The following is a 16,260-nucleotide window of genomic DNA, read 5'->3' as shown; positions in this document are numbered from 1 at the left end:
GAAAGTGCTGGAAGAGTTTCCTTTCCAAAGTCACCCATCTAGGCTTTCTCCTCCCTGGAAACCTGGAGGTAGTGGCCACTGCTTCACACATATCTCCCAAACCTCCTCCTCATGGAAACAGCCTGGGTTCTGGGGAACAGACACACCCACCAGCATCCCCAGAGAGAGCCAACAAGGAGAGTGTGTGGTGGATGCAGGCTGCACTCTGCACTCTGCAGCTGTGACCTGTCTGGGCTGGGGCAGCTGCTGTGGGGTGTGAGCGCACAGCTCCTTTCAGCCTTTCCCTTGTGCTGGGCACATTCACACAGCCCTGTGCTCAGCACTGCAGGTGTCAGCAGGGCCACTAAGGTGCCAACACTCCCAGCTTCTATTTCTATAATAAGGACTTGTAGCTGGATGTTGTGCTTGGTGCCATGCTTTTTCTGGATCTGGATAAATACAGAGGAAATGGGAGATGATGTCTAACCCCACAAAGCAGTGATGTGTCTCACAGAAGGTTGGAGCATTGTGGTGAAAGCCTCCATGCAGAAGAAATACTCTGCATATAGTGGTCTCTGTGTTGTCCTGAAATGTTATCAGCACAGGTTAAGGATCAGAGAAGGAAAAATTAAGTACAACTGACTATGAGAATTTTAAAGGTGGAAGTAGATCCTTTTAGAGCTACACAAAGAGTTCAACTCTCTTGGCCAGCATCAGAATGCTTGAATAAAAAAATGGCTTCTAGATCCATCATAGGGTACCTAATGCTGTTAGTATACAGAACTGGCCACCACTGCACCCCACAGGTATATGGCCAAGAAATATAGTATTCCAGTTGTCAGTGCAGTGCTAGCAAAGGCAGAGGTGGCTCATAATGTGTTGTGCCTTGAGGATTGCTGACACTGCCCCAGCTGCAGAAATCATACAATCATTTAGTTTGGAAGACCCTACAGATCTTGTGAAACCATCTCCCTAACACTGCCACATCTACCATTAAATCCCTTCCATTTGATTTCTCAACATTCTTTACAGTATTATTATTATTATTAGTTCAGCTTAGTCACAGAGTCTTCCAGGGACAAACAAACCCAAATTCCTGATGTTAAAAAAACAAACAAACTAAAGAAACACAAGCAGAGAAGGAAAAAAAGTCAAGAGGAAAATGTGTCCTTTGTGCACTGCAATGCAGTCAAAGCAAAACACACCCATGCTTCCCTCCACTTTGCAGTTCACTTTTAATTTGTGCTGCGTGTGAAAGCTGTCTCACTGCTGGACTGGACACAGGGATGTGCCAGAGATTCCCTCTTGCTCCCATGGGCGGGATGTGAAGAATTCCTCTCTTCATAGCTGACATTCCTGCTGCACTGAGACAATAACATACAATTCTTGTCCAAACAATCCTAGATAGACACTGTGATTTTTTTTCTAATTATATAAATATGAGAATGTCCATTGGATATGAAGCTTCCTGGCCAAAACCTGTATTAAAAACAGAATATCCCACGCTCACCATCTGTAATTAAGTGACATATTTAGAGTGTTCTTATTCTGACTTCACAAGATTAATTATTCAAGACTGGGAATGGGATTCAAATTCACACATAGCTATTGAAATAAATGTTACTCCTGGGAGATGCAGGCGTCAGTAATATGGTCAACTGCTCATTTCCCCTAATAGCAACTGGCACAAGCAATAAAGTCTGTGGTGGTGTGTGTTGTACCCAAGCATAAGCCAGGTGCTTTATCATAAAGCCATAACACTTTACCAGCAGCTTTAGAATTAAGTGTCATTTTGTCTGACATGTTTGTGCTGCAGAGAGGGGGTTTGTGGTTGTTTGGGGGCTTTTTCAAGTTATTAGTTGGAAATACAAGCATGAGTCAAAACTGAATACAGGTCACAAACTGTCAAAGTTCTGCTTCTGATCTGAAGACATTACTATAGCTAGCTGAAAGCAAATTTCCCTGTTATCACTGTCATCACTCTTAGGTAAGGAGATGGCTCTGATCTTCACTTCAAGTTCTGTGTTTTAGCAACCCACAAAAATTGAGATGTTTATGTTTGTGGTTCCAGAGCAAACCAAAATAAAAAAGAAGCCTTAACTGCAAAATTAGGGTTTGGTGGTTGAACAAATTTCCCACTGCCTTGCCAGGCTGAGGTTGTCAATATCAGTGATTAATGTCCATCTGGGTTCTGAGACTGTTTTTAATCAGGGGCAACATCAGAACTCTGCATGCACCAAAGAAGCACTGGGGTGTCAGACCTGTTTCGTTGTGTGAAGTTGCCACCCCTGATTAGGTTATGCTTTATTACACTCTAAAGATCTCAGAAAGATTCTTCCCATACCTTTGCTTAGCTTGCTCCTTTCTGTGCAGATTGCCCCAATAGAAAACCCTTTCGTGTCTCAAGACTAATTAAAAGCATCAGCTTTTCATTATGTGGTATTTATATATTTTATTCATATATTTATTTATATATTTTTTTAAATTTTATTGTTGTTTTTTCTTTGCCCTGGAATCTGTTGGAGGAAATTTGGAACGACATCATAGCAGATCCAATGTAGCTTGAACTCTGTACAGAGAAAGGTTATGTTGCCTTTCAAAAGTAGACCTATGGAAAACAACAGGATTAATTGCTTAAAAAACTAAATTTTTCTTTAAGTAGTTTAGTGATACTGCAGTTCATGAGTGAGGGGTTCTGACTCCTCTACAGAGTTACTCGTTTATGGAGCAGACAGAGCTCTGTTGATCATGACACACTCTGGAAATATTCCTTAAAATATTCCATGAGGACATATCTCAGGGTTACGTAGCACTGATTCAGTGTTTCTGATTTTGAATGCTCAAAATCCAACAATTTCAGTCCCTCCACAAGGTCTTGGTTTCTACAGTGGAATAGGAATAATTTGAAACTGCAGAAAAGTTTAGTGGTAATCAGACCACTAAGTTTTTCATTCCATTTTTCCAGTTCCCATAGAAGGGACAAAACTCTCCCAAAATTGACTCTGCGTACAGCCACTTGTCCACAAAGTAATTTGGATTCTGGGTGACTGGAAATACATCAACAGATGTTATGCAGAGATAAGAGTTCTATCTTCTGCAAGGAACTGTAAGCAAAGTATCCATGGATAAGCTCTGGGAGCTATTGTACTATAAATATACAGATTTATAAGTGCACACTTACAGGCACTAGAATATATAAAAGGGTATTGGTGCATAGTACAAACTAATTTTCACAGAGCAGAGATCATTTGTGTTCAGAATCTTTCTAGGCAAATCACTGGCTTTCAGCCAGTACATTTTTTTTCAACACAAGAAAAAATGAAATCACTTACTGGAACAAACCTACTGATTCATTTTTGGTGACTTTCACCACTCAGACCAATGTCCAGGCAACAAATGACTCCTTTTCCTGAGCTGGTCAGGTCTGTGAGATGCCAGACAAAGCCAGATTTTGCAGAGCTGTGCGGGAAGGGGAAGTTCAACCTACAACAAGTAGGTGAGGAGCTCGCTGGGAACTGGGGCTGGACCCTGCCAAATGAGAGGCTTTTTATTTATCTAATCTCTCATCAAAATACAAAATTTTGGATACAATGCACACACACACACACACACACCAAAGATAAACTGATTTTTTTAACTAACATTTACTTACCTAGTATAAAAAAAAATTGAATTCTCCATTTTTCCCCTTTTTTCTTTTTTTTTCCTTTTTTCCTTTTTTTAAAGGAAAACAAAATCAAAGACTAGAGTGCAATGTAAGGAGTATACAATACTATATAGTAAGCACACATTACAGAAAACTTGGATGTGGGTTTTAAAAGCACAGGAATTGCAGTTTTACACCCCACAGAAGGCACAGCTGCTATACCATGACTGCAAATGAGTTTGGGCCACTTGGTGCTGCCAGTCATGATTTCAAGAGTCAATATATAAAATCTCTGCTTTGTCTCACTGTGTAATGAAAAAAAAGACTTCTCTGGTATTTTTGCCATTCTTCACCCTCCTTCCTAGTAAATGTCCTGGTAATGTTACACAAAGTATGGATTTGATGTGGTAACCAAATATCTATGAAAGAAAAAATTTGTATTGCTGATTTTATTTGGATTCAGAATTAGGCAGCTAAGGTGTTGCAAACAATCCTATTTGGCCACTAAAATTACATTATACTGAGAACAATTGCTCATCAACATGCAAATGTTAAAACAAAAGTGTCAAATCCATTTTTTCTTAAACACAGAATTAATGCGTATTAGGATCCTCTAGTGACCACATGCAATAGGGAGAAGGGATTCATGGCCACATGCCACTTATATTTCTTGCAGTTTCTCCTTTATTTCTTGCAGTGTCTGTATGTTCACATTTGATTTTGAGGCCCTAGTTAACACTGTTTTGACTAAAAATCATCTTGTGTTTGCTCTCTAGGTACAAACCCCTTTACATTAAAACATGGTGCATCTAATAAAGAAGGACTGTCAGATCTTGTCTCTCACTTTTTATTTAAAGCGTTTTGCTTTTATTGCTGTTCAAGAGCACAGAATACATTCTTGCTGCAAATATCTCAAGACTACATGGGGCTTCTTTTGCAGATTGTAGGTTTGCAGATTTTGTGAGCTCCTTCATGTCTTACTTGTTTATGAGCCTGCAAGCAAGAGCAGGTCAGGCAAGGTTCCAGGTGCTTCATTCACAACACTGTCTTTCTAATGGAAATGTGGAGAAATGCATCAGCAAGAATGCTGAAGAAAATCTAGATTTCTTTGTTCAGGCTCTGATGCACTCATTTAGTGTTGACAGTAGCTTTAATGCTGGGTGTTTCTCCAAATACGTTCCATCTCTTGACCAGAATAGTGCTCCCATGAATGATCTCTCTTAAAGAGATGGTGGTGGGTCTATGGGAGCAAGCAGCTCCTACACACACTTTCTCTCAGTGGTCAAAAACCAGGAAACAAGGAGCAGCCACATTATGTTTCCAACCACAGCACTTGCTGCTTGCTATCACTACAACCATTACATGACTCAGTGCTGACTCCAGGTTGCTCTATAGATGGGATCACAGAGGCATCAGGGGGTGTTTCACTGAGAGGCACTGATTGCACTGTTGATAATGAAGATCTGACCACTACTTTCAACACAACAGGGAAAAACAGATAAACCCTGTTTTGAAATGGAAATCAAATTCTTGTGATCACCTGAACATTTCTTCAGCATCCACTTTCTCCTTTTGCAAGACTTTTTTTCACATATCCCCTTTACACAAGCATTTTGAAGACAGCTTTACCTGCATTTTGTTTTAGATCCATGTCATGCTTGCTGCTCCCCCTTCTCTGGTGCATGTGTGTGTGCTTTTGTTACTTGTATTGTATAAGGTGCCTTGGGATATTCGCATCCTGTGCATTGTGTGGCATTGTGTTGAATAGGAGGTACAGAAATTAAAAGCAGGTCTCCTCCTACCCACATATGCCTTTTCTTTGCAGGTTTTCCTGGAAGTTTTGTGTGGGGAGGGAAGGGAAGAGGTAAAATATGACTTGGCTGAGACTGCCGGATGCTGAATCAGCTGTGATTGCCTCACGTTTTCCTTTCTTTTAAAATAAGGGGTACAGTTTTTGAAAATGCCCATCTGACTTCTCTCCAGGCCCTACCCAGCCCATCTCTTCTCAGTAAGTCAGTTTTCAAAAATGGTGCATGTGCCTCTAAATCACATGGGCCTCTGGATAACATCTTCATAATGCCTTTCTCCTAGGTCTGGAAATACGATGCTCTGGGATTGCAAGGACCTGCTGCAGCTGCTGCAGGTTACCACAGTGCTCATTATCAGCCACACAGTTTTCCCCTCCCAGAGGTGTTCTTTGCAAAAAAAACAGATGAAGTAGCCATACTCATTAACTCAAAAAGATGCACCACCACCTAAACCCCAAACCACAAAACATCTTAGAGAATAATTTTGTTCTGCTGCACTGTTCTGGTTAAAGGAGCCAATGCCTGAAGTGCTGGCTCCTTGTTGCTTGCACCTGCACACACTGGCACAGATGAGGCTGGTCAGCCATGGTGTGGCAATGCAACAGTCAGTGAACAGGGAAGAACTTCAGAAGAAATCAAACAAGAAGCATGACATCAAAATCGTAGGAGCCCCTGAGATCCACATTTTCAGAGGGCTTACACATCCTGTTGCAGACAGATGAAATTAGGCATTGATTAGAGGTTAATAGCAGCTCTATGGGGGTGTGTCATCCATTTTTAGCACAGGTCACTATTTTGCTTTCACAGTATCTTATCTTCATAAAGAAAGGAGGAGTTTGATGCCTTTTACCTACAGGAAAAACAGCCACTCAGCATCCAGCCACATACACGGTGTTCATCTTTCCCGAGGCTGCTTCCCTGCTGAGCACTCTCTCACAGATAAAAGTTCATCCAGTCTTGCTTGCTACTGTGACTGAATGCTTGAAACCCCGGCAACAGAGCAGAGGAAAATAGGGTTAATGAGGGTTGTGCCCTCCAAGCTGTGCAAGAGACAGGACTGGCACCTGCCAAGCAATGCCTTTGTATTCAAAGGTGACAAATGTAATTGCCAATTGCTTTTTTTCTTTTTTTTTTTCTCCTTTGTAGAAATGTTTATATTTTCACCTGATAACACTGGAGGTCCTGAGAGCCGGTTTTATACGCTTTCCTAAAGGTTATTAATTCTTCCTACACTGTTCCCAGTTAGACAGGGTACCTTATAATATAACTTCCTCATTAACATCAAGAGCTGTGATTATACAGTTGTGTTACCAAGGGCTTCAAAGACATGAAGCCTAAATATAATCTTTACAGTACCTTGTTACAATACAAAGCACATCCTCTAATACATTTTTTTTGTTTGCATAAAATGCAGCACAATAATGGTTCACTTGACCTTTGCCCCTTTGTATAGTTCATTTTAACATTGTTTGAGGAGCACAGAGCTTGCATTTTGCAGGGCACAGGTGCTCTGCCCCACGCTGGAGGCTGAGGCTCAGCCAGGCAGTGTGGTGCACCACTGCTCCCCGCCAGCAGCTGAACTCAGGGGATTGCTTTTGTGGTCCACCAGGAATTTCCTGTGATAGAATATCAGAAACCTACTGGTGACTAGTAGGAGGTGACTTCACAGGGCAAAAGTTCTCTCCCTACAATAAACATTCTCAGCACCGTGGTGGAGATTTCCTACCAGACCTGACAGCCGCCAGCGACTTGTCATCCCGGCAGAGAATGGCTCAGGGAAGGGATAGCTGCTCTTCCCAAGCACTTGCCACTCTAAAAGTGAAGCTGCACCCTCACTGCCCTTTTATTAATGCCTCCTGAGAAAAGGGAGAAATCAAACTACCCGTGCTAATTTTAAAAATCCCCTTAATGTTGAATGAAAATACTTTTGTAAATATACAAATTTACAGTCAAAGACAGAACACGCTGGTATCTATATAAATGTACAGTCCATAATTACCATATATCTTGGCGTCTATAGGTACCATGACACACATACTGTCAATACATACCATATATCCTGGCACCTGTAGGTACCATGACACACACATGATCAGAAAACTGGCATAACAAACACTGTACTCCCTCCATACAGGGCTGCTGGGGAAAAAAAATCACAGGGATATTTATCCACTAGATCTCTTGCAGGGCACTGTCATTTGAAGGATCCAAGTAGTAAATCTGAGCCTGACACAAATCCCTTGGCTAGCACTACTAAAAGGACTGTCTGGGGCACTAGATTTGTTTGGCTGGCTGAAATATCGTGCAACTGGGCAGGCTGCAGTGAAGTTTAGAGACTGAAATAGCTTTGGGGAAACAATACATTAATTTCCTGTGGAAAATACATCTATTAAAATGGAGACTAGCCTTGGTTGAGTCCAACATGGTAAAAAAGTGTGCTGTAAAGCCTAGAAGAAAATACACTTCTGTGTTGGCTTGGAAATAAGAAAGTGCTGAAAAGTAATATTATTCTCAGAATCAGGACTGTGCAAGGGTCAACTTGGTAGAGGAGTGAGGTAGAGCAAAGGTTTCCAGAAGGTATCTTTAAACTGTTTCACCAACTTCTCTACATGACTGAGCATTTAGGAACAAAGCCTGTGGCCGTGGTCTTCATTGTGCACTTTCTGAGGAGAAAAATGGACAAAATTTGACTCAAAGCAATGCTGATTTATTTTGTTTCTAAAATCTCATCATCAGCTGGTGGCCATTTTCACAGGTGAGTCTTCATAAGGGCTGAATAGAACTTACCCATCTCACATCTCACTTGGATCTGCAACTTGCAAATCAAGAAGGAAGGACAAAAAGGCAGTAAGAAATCTGTAGGAATGCTCAGCAACACTGGAGATGTTTGGTGCTGCATTCCCTGTGTGCTGTTCCTGAAGTGCTTCTGTACTCATTGGCACTTGCACATAAATCACTGCCCAGCCTGGTCAGAGCAGACTGTGCCTGTTGCAGAGGTGTGGAGACTAGGGGTCAGCACTTCAGCTCTGCTAAGCATTGTAGTGTAGGAGGGACCAAGCCCTGGTTTTAAGAGTTGTTTCTTCTATATGATCAGATAAACTTTTATTTTTTCCCCAGCCATGTACAAAGTACAAACCAGTATGATTCCCATGAGAGCTCTGACCATTCCCTTGTGGAAGGAATAATTTGAAGAAATAACATCCCATTCCCTTGTGGAAGGAATAATTTGAAGAAATAACATCCACTTTACCCCACAGTCTGGGAGGCAAGACCAGTGAAGTCACCAAACTTTTAGTGGGAAATAGATGTTTGTGCTGAAGGAAGACTAAATCCATCTGTCAGGTGCTTTTTTTTTTTTGTGATCAAGGCTGATATTTTTAGTCTCAGTGATTGGATTTCCAGTCAGTCACTATGTACTCAGGAAGAAGAAACCAGTTTGGTTAGCTTTTTTTCTGTTTCTCAGCAAGTAGAACACTGTATTCCATTTCTGTGGACCGTGACATCCCATGGCACATTAAAAGCCTTATTCAAACCACAAGACAGCCATATTTTACACTCAGCAGGAGACTGTAGGAAAAAGTATAAGGCCAGGGTTATTCTGACTCTGGACAGTTTGTCAAACTTGAAATTAGGAAGAAAGTTTAGGACATTCTCTACCAGTTCATGTGATCCTGAAAAAAATAAGTAGAAGATTGCCTCAGTCGAGAATTTCTTTATATTACAAGAGACTGCATAGAGGAAGATTTGTACTCAGGAGGAGTGGAGTCTGCTCTTGTGCTTTTGTTTTAAGTCTCCATCTATTGTGAAAGTATCACAAAACTGTGGAAACACCAAGGGCAGTTCTGAAATAAGCAGGATTTTATTTTCTGGTCTACATCTGAACAAAGCAATGAACAGTAAAATCTCAGCTGAGTTCTTAAACCAGGTTCATGATATCTGGAAACTCATTTCTAACCTGGGTTCTATTTCATGTGCTGATCCATAGTTTTATCTCAAAAAAAAGAAATTAATCAGATAGTTGGAGAGCCTGAGAAGCCCTTATTAGCCTGCTCAGAATTTTGCATTCTATTCTGATTGATCTTTTCAAAGAGATGATGTCAGGAATTTCAGGAATCACTTTTGCCTTCTGAAACAATAATCTGCATTTACTGAACTCTACAGCAAAACTCCCAGGCGTCATTCATCATATATATGTGGAGTACATCATATTTCCCATGGCTATCTAGTCTATTAGACTGGAGAGGGGTCTTCTATATCAGACATATATCAGCAGCAGAAATACACTGCTCCTACTTTTTGTCATCCTCAAATTGGTCAGAATAGCACATTACCTGATCTTAGGGTGAAAATTATCTTTTTCTCAAGGATATTTAGAATATTATGGTATAAACAGTGACTGCACATCACATTTGGTTATGGAAATGAACATGAAAATGCTGTGCATTTTTATTGTATCTGATTTTCCAAGGCCACTTGTTTCCATATTTTACTACTTGGTCCTCTTTTCCCATCCAGAAGATTAAATGTCAGCATACATTCAATCTTTTAACTTGCAAACAAAAGGAATAAATTTATTCCCACCAAACTGTAACTTCACAAGCAGGTCAGTGGGGCTGCTCAGAGAATGATGTAGTTTAATGCAATTCTAAGCCTCTTGAAATCTGGTCCAAACACATCATGCTTAATGAATACTTTCCACCATCATTTAAATCTATTAAGAAAAAGAAAAGGTGTCTTTACAAGAGACCTTTGCTTTTTTGTATTGTAATACTTCTTTTCCTGGCAATCTTAAAGGGTTCACCACCACTTCATTATTTCAGTGTAATAGAGTATTCATCTTACCCTTGCTGACTTAGAGATATCCTCAAGGATTGCTGCTTTTAACACCAGGAAATGTAAAGGTAATATAATGGCACCTTTCCCATTCACTAACCACTATCTTTCAAACCCCTCCTTTCCTTCCCCCCAAAGCTGTTGCTTCATTAATCTCCACGCGTGACTGAAAGCGTTAAAAGCTTTCACGGGTAATTCGTTACTCCCCCACCCAAAAAAAAAAAAAAAAAAAAAAAAAAAAAAAAAAAAAAAAAAAAAAGGATTTCTGGGGGGTCATTTTAAAGGGCTCGTTCTGCTGTGGTGCAAAACACGTTTTGAAGCATTGCTCTCGGCGGAGCGGACGCGGCGCTCGCCCGGCGCTCCGAGCCCGGCGTGCCCGGGGGAACATCTCCCCCCAGCGGCTGCCGAGCCGTCTCCTCCTCCCCAGGGCTTGGATCTTCGTTCTGGGGAGGAAAAAGAACCCAAACAAACCCACTTCAGCCCTAATAATTTCTTATAAGGCGGTGGAGGTGATGGGTGTAGCTCTCGCTGTATAACTGCATCTCCCTGCCGATAGCCAGCGGTGCTGCTGTGCTCGCCCTGCAGATCCCACCGCGACCCGCAAAGATATTCCAAGAGAATTGAACTCAAATTCAGCCCTGTGAATTGAATCTTTTCACGCTGCTTCGTATCTGTGTCCACTCTGCACATTTCTGCTCTTGCCATTTCCAAACAAGAGCAGCAGATTTTGTTAACCAGCGTCAGAAACACACTTGCCCACTTTATCCACCCATGGCACAAATCCTACAGTGAAGAACAAACAACATTATCTGCAAACTGGAGACTGCTTCTGCCTTCCTTACTCCTGGCCCTTGCTGCTGTGGGAGACATCCAGCTCAGCCACAGCCCTCTCAGGCCAGCTGGCTACTCCACATCATTCTACTGGTGTTTTAGTAATAAACATATTTTGGTGGCTAGATCCCGTGGCAGATGCCAGGAATTACCAGCTGGTCTCTTTGTCAAGCAGTAAAACCTGTTGACTCTGCTAGCCTCATGTACTGCTCACTTAGCTCCCTTCTTGCTTCCCACCGAGTCACCCAGGCAGGTGCATTCTCACAGTTCCAGCCAGAGAGGAAAACAAGCTGGTTCCTCTCATAAAGCAGACTATTAGCATCAAAAGAAATATATATATTTTAGGCAATTTTAAATTGGTCTATATCTGCAACATCAGTTTAAGCAAAACGTTGTTTATTATTGTCTCAGTGATCAATAAAAGTACCCACCAAGTCTTGCATGGCATAAGTTAGGAAGAAGGATAAATGTTCCTTTCACAGAAATTTAGGAAATTATCTTGTTGAGGAGAATCTTCTAGGCAGATAGCAGCTACAAATTAGAACTTGTATTCTCTGTATGGATTTGTGCTTTATGTCTCTGCTATGACACTGACCAACAAAATGTCTCCCTTGTTTAGAAGTAGCAAGTGACAAAAACCAACATAGCAGCATGTAACTGGAGGCAAAACTGGAACAAGGCAGCATGTAAAAATTCAACTTACAGAGCTGAATTTGTGTTAAATACACTTGTAAAATTTTCAAAAATTTTAAGACTGTTAATATGAAAGCAGAAGATTACAGTTCTATATTTTCCAACAACAAAGGGTATTAGGCTTGTATAAATCACAGCACAGCTGAAAGAGTAGTTCTTACTGTTGTTAGAAGCAGTATCATTACTGTAAAATGCTTGGGGGAAAAATGTTTCTGTTTTACTTTTGATGGGGTATTTTGTGGATCTGATTTCATCCTTCCCCTCTCCAGTGAGTATCTCTGTATGTGTGTGTGTTTCCAACAGCACCAAGGGCGGCAGAAATGTGCCCTCCTCTGTGGCTTAGGAACAGCACCTCTGCTAAAGCCTGGATGCTCCAGCTGAGGTCTGGGAGCTTGTTTGCTGCCTGGTGAAGTGTTGTATGGTGAGAGGAAAAGAGCTCACTTTTAGGCTCCAACCTATGGGGAGAATGTGAGCCTCCACTCCCAGTCTTCTGTTTGTCTTCATGGGGCTTGTAGGACCTTTCCCTCTTTAATGCTTCTACTCTTCCATAAAGCAGAGCTGAAACAGCTCAAAATGTTTCAAAAGGTCAAGGGGTGCCAAATGCATGCACACATAGGTGAGCACGTGCTGCTGCATAACATTTTTCCTTGGGAAATCAGATTAAAACACAGGAAAACTTGACTGTATCATTCTCTGAACCTGATTAAGGGAATCAGCTTCTGACTGTAAGTGGATATTATAAGAAGCTGTCATATTCTAGGAATGCCAGCTGGCATTATTGTTAACTCCCAAAGCATATTTCCCCTCCTTCCCAGGCAGGCCTGCAGCTGAGAGCTCTGCTATCTAGTGAAGTAGTGGCAAATCAGCATGGCCAGCTCTTGATCTGCCTCTGCCTTCCAAACTCTGAGCAGTGGAATACTAGTTATCAACCTCACAGAAATTGTACAAACTGACAAGCATCCAGGTCAAAGTTTTACTTTAAAACTCTTTAAGATTATATGCAAGGATGAGGTATTTTCAGCCACCAGGCTGAAGTTTGATGAAATCAGTGGTTTATGTACACTATGATTTCTACCAGAACAAAGTAGCAGCCAGGGAGTAGCTTGCTGATTGGATTTTGATTATCAGTCAAGGGACAACAAACTACAGTATTTTCATAGTAAATTTGTTTTCAGATTGGATGTGAAAAAAACTCAAAGATACATAATCTAATTGATCTGAACAAATTGGTACAAATAGATTAATCAGAATAGAAATGTGCCAGGAGTCAGGATGACCTGTGTCCTGTGAGACTTAGTAATTTCTCTCATTTCTCTCCATGTCATAACAACTTTTTCATTCATAATAGACCTGTGACCTATTTGTTTTAGTGGGCACTTTCTGTTCATGTTAATAATTTTAATAAATTGATCAGACATACAAAAAGAAATTCATTCCTTCTTGAATGACCATAAAAGTTCCATCATTTTAGTAACACAGTATAATATAGCTTAATTCATGAGCCTGTGCTTCACTATGATGTCTTTATTTGGACTCCCTTTTATTTGACAAGCTTTTATAGGAAAGTGGAACTAGGAGTTTTCAAAAATTCCTTTTCAAAAAGGAGTCAGTTAACACTCTAGGCAGAAACTCTCACAAACTCCTCCTTCTGATAAGGAGCACTAGCAGACAGAGACACAGAGTTTTTAGTGTAGAATTATGTATTTCCTGGTGGCTTTAAAAGAAAAAAAAAATCACTACAAACACAACAATCTCAACATTGTAAATTCTTCTACCTGAGGTTCCATCAATTGATATTCTTAGAACACAGCTGTGTAAAATACAAGGGAATACAAGGGACACATCCTGAGTCACAAGAAGAAAAAATATGATCAAATAGGTACACTAAGCTTTAACTTTCATTTAACTTCAACTTCAGCCATGAATGAAATTAGGAAATGCCATTTTGCTTCCTATTTGCAAGTGTATGATGAATTCAATTGCATTATCAATAAAACACAGGCAAAATCCAAGTGAAGTGGTGGCAAAGATTATTATATAAAAGGAAATATAAGTGGCCTGACTCCTTGGATAGCCAGAAGTAGCACTAAAGCTCTGGCAATTTTGGGTGCAATACAATCAGAAGAGCCACAGAGGTACCTGCCTTACTTGTTAGTTCCTACATGACTGCATCCAGAATCCTGACAGAGGTTTGTGAGTCTGAAAGATCACTCTCTGTTTTAGCATGATGGCAGTTGGTCTTATGAGTATGCAGAACTAGGCCAGTGACTGTCCTGATTGGGTCTGACACTGCACAAAGAAAGGAAAGCCAATTTTTTCCCCCATTCCCATATGCCAGCTGATAGTGGGGTCTTGCAGGTGAGTTCTGTCAGAGAACTCTTCCAAAACCCTGTGTTAGGCCAGGAGGCAGGTCAACCCTTCAGCTCCCAATCCTGCCACAAAGCATTTCAACCCAGAGCTGCAGGGCAGGAAAGACACAGCCTACTCTCCACCCAGGTCACAGCAGTGGAGAAAACATGGGAGCTCCTGCCTGGGTCACAGGACTCTCTGAGTGCCACTATCTCCAGGCTGGTACAATGCTGAGGACTAGAGCCAGCACATTAAATAGGTTTCAGGGAGACTTTTGAGCACAGGGAATTGCTCTGATTTCCCTTGTTGGTTTAACCTCAGCCAGCAGCCAAGCCCCATGCAGCCACTCACTCGCTGCCCCAGCCAGTGGGATTGGGGAAAGATTTGGAAGGGTAAAACAGAACTCATGGGTTGAGATAAAGACATTAATAGAGAAAGCAAAAGCATACACAGAAGCAAAGCAAAACAATGAATTTATTCCTTGTTTCCCACAGGCAGACAGGTGTTCAACCATCTCCAGGAGAGTGGGACCCCATTACATAATAGTGACTTGGGAAGCCAAATACCATCACTTCAAATGCCTCCCCACTTACTCCTTCTTCCCTCCACTTTATACACTGAACATGATGCCACATGGTCTGGAATATCCCTTTGGTCAGCTGGGGTCACCTGTCCTGGCTGTGTCTCCGCCCAGCCTCCCATGCATTCCCAGTCTCCTCACCAGCAGAAAAGGGAGTAACAAAAACATCTCTGTATTATCATCACTGTGTTTAGCACAAATCCAAAACAGATCCTCATACCAGCCACTGTAAAAAAAATTAACTCTATCCCAACCAAAACCAGTGCACCTTGGCTCTGCCTGCACATGCTCCCAATGTCTGCACTGATGAAGCTCCCCACCAAATGTCATTTTGGATCAGACATATGGACCTGGATCTACCCTTGGGCACCTTCTTTGGTACTTTGGTACTACTGCTACCAGTGCAAGAGCACAGGACTGACAAAGACTGAGGCTCTGAGTAGGTTTTCCAGAGGTGCTGTCTACCAGTACATAGAGATGGAGCTCTAACAGATGACCTGATATTTTTGTGCCTACCTTTTTGATACTAGAGAACCTTATTTTCCCCCTTTGCTCTGAACAAAGGCAGGAATCCTGCACTTGGGGTGTGAAATAATGAAAACAATTGGCTTAGTCTGACCAATTAACAAAACTTCCATTACCTACCCCTCCCCAAAAAATGGGTAATTATTATATAAAGAATTCCTTGTAAACTCAGGGATCACATTCAAGGCTTTCAGAATCCCCAGTATTTTTCTTTCAATATGAATAATTTGAAGTCTATTACTTACTCCTCATCAAAACCATGTTTACTTGTTCAGTAGCTCTTGTTCAGATTAATTCATTAATTAAAATTAAGTTTAGAAGTCAGGTTTTGTGAATTTTAAAAATAATTAGTCAAAGTGACTATGCAAATGAACAGCCCTATAATCTTGTTTGTGAGAGACACCAAAGATGGCTGCAAGCACAAGTGAGAAAACACAACTTTCACTTCAGGCAAACAGCACTGGGTGATGATTCTGAGACATGGAATTGGACCATGAGTTTTCAGAGAAAAAAATCTTCACTGAATGTATGTGTTCTAACAGGTTTTTTATTGTCATTTCTAGTGTCACAACACTGTGAAGGGGAATTTGCCTTGGGAATATGTTAGCCTTCTCTCCAGAAGCTTGTCCTATCAACAATAGTTAGCTGAGGAAAAATCAGCAGATTTTAAAATACAGAACACTTTTTAATGGGCTGATTAGAAACATGCCACAGATACAGAATCAGAGCCATATGTAAAGTTCTGAGTGAGATATAAAAGATTATCTGAAGGAAAAAAAGCTGGTCTTTTCCGTTCAACAACACAGGGCTTGTGCAAGTTCCTAGTTATTTCATTCAGGAAGAATCAAAGTTTCCTTCCAGGCACAGAAAAACATTGAGCTCTGACTCTTTGTGTAGTCAAAGACAGTGCTAGTAGCAAACAGTCATGTTGTATCAACCTTATTTCCAATACTTCATTTAAATGTCGAGACATTTAAAAGACAAATATTTCTCCAGTTCCAAGGACTGCTCCAAGA

Source organism: Erithacus rubecula, assembly GCF_903797595.1.
Source record: "Erithacus rubecula genome assembly, chromosome: 3".
NCBI lineage: Eukaryota > Metazoa > Chordata > Aves > Passeriformes > Muscicapidae > Erithacus > Erithacus rubecula.
Note: the sequence above shows the minus strand (reverse complement) of the source record.